A 7,812-nucleotide genomic window follows, 5' to 3' on the forward strand; every position below is an offset into this window, starting at 1 on the left:
TACCGGGGACTGACGTCGATCGTTAGTCGACCGACCCCCAGGGGATATCGTCGACACTCTCCATCTCCCGATCGAAGGGATCACCGCCGCTCGACCGAGCGACGAGAAGAGAGAAGGGAGCCCTAGCACCATCACCATCAGCGGAGGGAGGAAACCGATCTCTCTAGGATCCTGGCCGAACGGAATAGGTCTTCCGCCCGGGAAGAGGAAAATAGAAATAACGCTTCCCGGGGAGAGAAGTAGAGGCATGATTGTCGGAGGGTTGACCGGTGGAGATTCCAACCAGGCCCGGAAATCATACGCTCGGCGGTTGGAGATCCACGTCGTCGAGTGCAGCAAGGAGAGGGTCGAAGGGCCTTAGATCAACTTCGGCCCAACGATCTGAAAGGGGTCAAAATCCCTCACAACAATGCTTTGATCATCCAAGCAGTGATCGTCAATTACACCATTCACCGAACCTTCGTCGACATGGGGAGTTCGGTGAACATCATTTTTAAGAAGACGTTCGATCAGTTGCAGATTGATCGTGGCAAACTGCTGCCCATGGCGACCCCGTTGTACGGGTTCACGGGCAACGAAGTTATGCCCATCGGCCAAGCAAGACTAGCCATCTCACTGGGAGAAGAGCCGTTGAGGAGGACCCAAACCACCAACTTCATAGTTGTGGACGCACCATCGGCCTACAATGTCATTTTGGGCCAACCGGTCCTCAACGAGTTCCGTGCGGTAGTATCCACTTACTGCCAGAAAATAAAGTTCTCGGTAGATGACCAGGTGGGCGAGGTCAAAGGCAATCAACTGGCCTCTTGGCGATGTTACGTGGAGATGATCAAAACTGAGGCTAAAGCAGCACGGAAAGCTCCATGGTTAGAGGTAAACACTATTACCGAGAAACCTCCTACCTTGATATATGAAGAAAAGGAAGAGGTATAGATCCACCCAAGCCGGTCAGAAGCCACGACTTTCGTAGCTGTCAACCTGGAGGAGAAGCTGTTGGAGTGTATACTAAAAGCCTAGCTTTTGTATAAATATTTATAAGAATCACATTGGTCAAGTGTCTACATTTATATATACCAAATGTAGATGTTCAATTAATTTATATTGTAGATAACATAGTGTGTGGTGTCACACACAGAAGATCGTGTCATCGGTTCTTTATAAATTAAAAACAGTAGCTCACGACCAAGATGGAAAGGAACAAACCATTGGAAGGTCGTAGTGTAATTAGGTATTAGTTTATCTTAACTATATAATTACACTAGTACACTTAGAGTGTATTGAGCAGGACCATTTAAGGTAAATTCTTTTTATACTGATTTAATAAAAGAATTAGACCTTAGTTATTATGGAAGTGTGTGTGCTCTTAATCCTAATATAATAACAAGCACATATATTTAATATTTATTTCTTTGACTTATCAAAAGGTGAGATTTAGTTCGATAAATCAAAATGTCCGATAAGTTGGGAAATGATGTTACTTATAGTGTGACTTGTTGATTATAGAAGGAAACTGTGTCCTAGTAATCTAGGTTGATAATGTCCCCAAGAGGAGCTCATAAAGATTGTCATGTTAAACCCTGCAGGTGGACTTAGTCCGACATGATGATAAGGTTGAGTGGTACTACTCTTGGACTAAGATATTAATTAAATGAGTTGTCAGTAACTCACTTAATTAATGGACATTCGACATCTTAAACACAGGGAGACTAACACACTTATAATAAGAAGGAGCCCAAAAATGTAATTTGGGATTGGTGCGGTAGTTCAATAATAATTCTTTAGTGGTATGAATTATTATTGATGAAGTTAAGTTGTGTGTTCGGGGCGAACACGAGAAGCTTAATTTCATCGGGAGACCAAAACCAATTCCTCCTCTCGGTCCCTATCGTAGCCTCTTGTATATAGAGATTTATACCCACCACATACCCACCTTCTTACCCATCCTAATGGGGCCGGCCAAGCTAGCTTGGAACCCAAGCTAGGGCCGGCCAAGACCAAGTGGATGAGCCAAGTTGGTGGCCGACCAAAGCTTAGGTCCCTGTCACACTCCGCAAGTGTACGGAAATGTCGCAAGTAATATAAAAGATTATCGTATCCACAGGGACTGGAATAAGCACTATAAATATCTCAATGCGAATTAGCTAAACAACTATCCAATCGTTTCAAATGCAAAGTGAAGGTAAACAAATCTAATATTATAGATCAACAAACAAGAGTTTAGTGTTTTGGGTTATGATAAGGGAGATTCTAGGAGTTTCGGTTTCTTTGTAAGATTTCTTGAATGTAAATGGTTCACCAATTCTTATCCCTCAATTGCCAAACACTTGTAGAAAGTTGCCGGTTCTCTCTTGCAATAGATAACCGGCTAAGGACTGAAAAATGTATCTAAATATGATCAATTAGACGTGAACCTACGTTGTCCTTACACAGAAGCGCACCTATTACTATGCCTTCCTCGGATATCAACATAGAAGCCCACAACTTATTAATCTATCAAGATACAAGAAACTAATCACAAAATCCATCCTACTCTCTTGAATATTCCTATTTCCTCTTCAAGATTATCTCTCAAACGTCCTTACACGGGCTTGCACCTGTCACGTGGATCCCTCGGATGATCAAGTGAGAGTTTATCTTTACAAAGTCCACAAGAAATCCAAACAATCAATCAAGAATGAGAATTAAGCTCAAATCACCATTAATCACTCAAGATCTAATGGATACAAGCAAGACAATGTCATTGAAACAAGAAAATGGCAAATCCACAAGAGATTACATCAATCCATCATACAAATACTCCCTTAATCCTAGAATACAAGATCTACTCCATGAATCGAGGAAGAATATCCGAAGAAATGAAGATTACAAGTATTTCTTAAATCCCCAATCCAAGAAACCAAGAAAAGGGGGAAAGAGAAAACTTATCTACGAAGAAGCCTCGTCTTCGGATCCAATCCTCGCTCCGGAGTCGAAATCGTCAAGAACTCCCTTAGAATCGCCCAGAAATCCTCCCAAGAGTGGGAGGAAACCACCAAATCTTGCCTTCTCCCAAAGGGGGAGAGAGATCCCCTTTTCAATTCATGAAGGAGGGTTTAAATAGAGGAGGGAATCGAACGCCACACGGCCCCGTGACACGGCCGTGTGAGATTCACACGGCCATGTCCAGTTCCTTCTCTGCCAAAGCTACACGGCCGTGTGACTCACACGGCCAGGACCCTTCTGCTCTCTGGAAATGCTACACGGTCGTGTGGTGCACACGGCCACAGCCTGCTTGGTTTCTGGAAACCTCACACGACCGTGTAGATCCACACGGCCATGTAAGGCTTCTTCTCTGGTTGGCTTCAAATCTTGACACGGCCATGTCATCTTCCTCTTCTGTTGGTGCCAAACTCCACACGGCCCGAGCTCCATACCAGTGCAGGGCCGTGTGAGGTACACAGCCTGGTGCTTTCTCCCTTTGTTTCCTCCAAGGCTTGCCCAAAGATGTAGATTCTTCACCAAATCGACTCCTGTGTACAAAAAATGCACAAAAAGCAGATCTCCGAACAAAAAGAGTAAATATGCTAAAAGGAAAGCTGGAAGTATAAAAATGCATAGATCAAGCATGTTCAAAGTATGTAAATGTGCGTAAAAACATGCATAAAAGAGTATATAATCTACGCACATCACACCCCCAGACTTAAACTTTTGCTTGTCCTCAAGCAAAATGCCGCAGTCCAAATTCATATGTTCTACAACACATTCATAAAACCTAGTGCACTTTCCTAACTCTATCAAAAAGTTTCATTAACAAGCATGATCATAGAAACAAGTAAAGTATGGTTCAAGCATAAGAATCTTGTGCACAGTGTAAAAGTAACTCAACACTCTTCAAGTTTCAATCCATGTCCTAGTCAAGTCGTCATCAAATTTGAATTCCTAGTGTTTCCAGTGAAAGACAAGTAACCAGTGATAGGCACTTACTCACCATTCACTTGGTTCATATTTCTCAACTAACCCAAGGTCTCAAAGGTGTGCTCAATCTCAAGGGAAGCTAAGCAGTCATTTCCCCAGTAACCTAACTCGGTCTCAAAGGGGTGACTTGCTAGATTCCACTCATGACAACTGTTTTTTTATATCCCTTATTTTTTTTTATAAGTGTTTGCATTGTGCAAAACTTATTCACAAATGTACTTTTAGCACACATGTTGGGATATTTTGATTTTTCCAAATGAGCTTTAATGATTTGAGCCTCATCCAGTAACCAAAATGAAAGTTGAGAAATCACCATGGAAACCAAGTACTAAGCAAACAAGATGAATTATGACTATTTCAATGACATCAACTATTCAAGCATCAAGCACAAGTGTAGTGAAGATAAAATCCTTAAGGTTGAACCAAAACTAAAACTCATCACCATAAGATTCTCAGCTTATTAATGCTTCCCAAGATAGAAAAAAAAACTACACAAAGTTTACTACTAGCATCATTCGAACACCATGAATCAAGACAATAATCGTGCTAACATTTCACTTGAATCCAAGAAAGAATATAAGTGAAGATTGATGTTCTCAAATTTTTTTTTTTTTGCCATGATTATTTTAAAAACAAGCAACATAAAGCAACAAGAACCAACATGAAAAACTAACAAAAACTAAAAACTGAAAATGAAAACCAAACTAAACAGTACATGACACCCCCCAGACTTAAACTTTTCATTGTCCCAATGAAAACTAAAAACAATGTGGAGGAGATTTTAAGAGAAGTTACCAAGTGATGAGCTCCAAATGGTTGACATTCATGTTTTTAAAGATACTCCTTCATCCAATACTCACATTCTTCCACAAATTTGAATTCTACAACAATAAGATAGACAAGAAAAATTAAGTAGAGGATACATGTTTATTATAAAGAGAGAACTAAAGACATAAAAGAAAATAAGGAAAATGAACTTGGGTTGCCTCCCAAGAAGTGCTTGTTTAAGGTCATTAGCTCGACCACCTCATTAGATTCATCTAAATCTTGCTCTTGGAGGGGTAAGATATTTTAGAACCCTCCTACCAAGGGCTCTTATTATGGAGAGAGCTTTCATCAAAGGAGCTACAAAGTAAAGTATAACTCTCTCCATCTTCGTCTTTTTGGAAATTTTTTCAGGTGGTCGAAGACGGTTCAGATTGAGCTTCCAATTATTGGCCCATGTGAAATCTGCACATCCAAAAGAAAAACAAATCTCCCACAAGCATGTTATATAGTATAGAGCTAGAACCATATCAAGATAAGATGAATAAGTAATAAAAACTGAATCACATCCAACAAAGTCAATTATAGGTACCTCCATAAAGTTTTCCAAAAGATCATAAGAAATACTAACCTTACTTTGCTGAGAAATACCTGAAATTTCTAAACATGTAGATGTGACTTCCTCTAAATCAAATGATGGTTCTGGCTCTAGCTCAGGTGTTGATGATATCAATGATGGTGATTCTTGAGACTCTGCTAGCTCTGCATAAGTCCCTACACATTGTTCCACAACATGATTAATTCTTAAAACCTCTAAGGGTTGTGTTGACAAAGGTGGTGATCCTTGAGATGCTGTTTCCACAACACAACTCCCTACACATTCTTCCATATCATCATCATCAACACATACATCAAAAAATAAACCAACATCTATGTCCTCAAAAGGAGAATCAATAACAAGAGGATCAATAACTTCACTTGCAGTTTTAAGTTGATCTACCACATCACATTCATCATCTGAAAATTCAATGTCACTATAACACCTTATAAAATTTTGAGGTAGATCTGAAAACTTATTTACCACTGCATTATCAATAAAATCCTCATCTGAAAAATCTTCATCTTCATATATATTCAAAAATCTGCACTCAACCATATTAGTGTCACAGGATTTGTCGAAGTCTTTATTTTTATTGACCCCCACTAACCTTTGTGGAAAAGGAACCCTTAGTGAAGGCCCTGGGAAAAATTGAACTTCCTTTTTCCTAAATTTCCTTTGAGCTTTTGGAGGAGGTCCAACTTGCTTATCTAATGTTGGTGTGATTAATCGTTGAGGGAAAGGTACTTGTGGCCTTTGGGAACTTCCTAGAGAAATGGAACTGAGTTCTTGTGATATTCTATTATTCTTCTCCTCAATTCTAAAAATGTCATTCTTCATAGGTTCTTCATGATTTTTGCCACTTCTCAACCCAAGATCATCACACTTTTCATTCGATCTTGACTGTGTAGGAGGGGGATCTTCTTTAAACCATTTTGAAACAATACTATCAAGTTTTGCCCCCAAATGTTTGAACTCCTCACTCTGTGACTTGTGAATTTTAACATTTTTAGGTGGTTGAATTTCATTTTGTTTGATAGGCTCTCTTACATTTATGGCTTGTACTTCTTGAATATCTGAGGGAAATTCCATCCAACTTTTGTTCAACCATTCATGGAGGTTCAATGTCACTTGATCAATCAATGAATAAGCTTCATCTACACTTTTGTCCATAAAAGAACCTCCAGCTGATGAATCCAATAAACTCTTGTCTGAGAAAGAAATTCCCCCATAGAATATGTGCAAAATCAACCATTTTTCAAAATCATGATGAGGGCACTGTCTTTGAAAACTCTTGAATCTATCCCATGCTTCAACTAATGATTCTCCATATGCCTGAGCAAAATTTGTTATGCAATTCCTCATATACACTGTTCTACTTAGAGGAAAAAAAATGATCCAGAAATTGCTTCTCCAATTGTTCCCAACTTGTGATGCTTTGAGGATAGAGAGAATATAACCAAGTCCTTGCTTTATCCTTGATACTGAAAGGAAATGCCATCAATCGAACTGCATTTGCTGACACTCCTTCACATTTCACCATATCACAAATCTCTAAAAATGTTTCAAGATGCAGATAAGGACTTTCTGATACTTCTCCTCCAAATTTGTGACCTTGTATCATAAAAATTAACTCTGGGTCTAGTTGGAAACTTTCTACTTCAATTTGAGGTTGCACAATGGGAGACAAAAATCTTGCAGAAATTGGTATAGAAAAATTTCTCATGGGCCTGCTTGACATGTTAGTGCTCATGGATATTCAAGAAAAAATTATAAAATGAAGAATCAAAGACAAGAAATAAAATGCAATATGAAAAGCAAGAAAGAAAATGCAGAATTTAAATTGCAAGAAAGAAAGTGCATAATGAAAACAAGAAAGAAAAGATAAATTCATATGCTAAAGATTGCAAGATAAGTTTACAAAAGAAAAGAAGAAAGAAACTAGATCAAAAGAGAAAACAGAGAAAAGTTGGATTAGAGTGCTAGAAATCAAGAATGCAAAGTTAGAATTAGAATTATAATTACAACAAAAAGAATTGTCAAGAATCTTATTCAGGAAAAGAAAAGCTTATAGAAAGAGAATTCTAAAAAAAAAAATTAGTTACAACTATGCAAATGTAAAGGAAAACAAATGTTATGTTTAGTCTAACTTAATTGATAATTCCTAATGTTATAGCGCAGTCCCCGGCAACGGCGCCAAAAACTTGTCACGCTCTGCAAGTGTACGGAAATGTCGCAAGTAATATAAAAGATTATCGTATCCACAGGGACTGGAATAAGCACTAGAAATATCTCAATGCGAATTAGCTAAACAACAATCCAATCGTTTCAAATGTAAAGTGAAGGTAAACAAATCTAATATTATAGATCAACAAACAAGAGTTTAGTGTTTTGGGTTATGATAAGGGAGATTCTAGGAGTTTCGGTTTCTTTGTAAGATTTCTTGAATGTAAATGGTTCACCAATTCTTATCCCTCAATTGCCAAACACTTGTA

At 38.6% G+C, this 7,812-nt stretch overlaps 1 non-coding gene across 1 annotated transcript; it reads left to right on the plus strand.

The window, feature by feature from the left end:
- The first annotated feature begins 6,578 nt into the window (after positions 1–6,578).
- On the plus strand, positions 6,579–6,684 carry LOC122049790. Its single transcript, XR_006131047.1, has one exon. It is a non-coding gene; the product is annotated as a small nucleolar RNA R71 (small nucleolar RNA).
- The last annotated feature ends 1,128 nt before the right edge of the window (positions 6,685–7,812 follow it).

Source organism: Zingiber officinale, chromosome 2B (genome assembly GCF_018446385.1).
Source record: "Zingiber officinale cultivar Zhangliang chromosome 2B, Zo_v1.1, whole genome shotgun sequence".
Classification (NCBI taxonomy): Eukaryota; Viridiplantae; Streptophyta; class Magnoliopsida; order Zingiberales; family Zingiberaceae; genus Zingiber; species Zingiber officinale.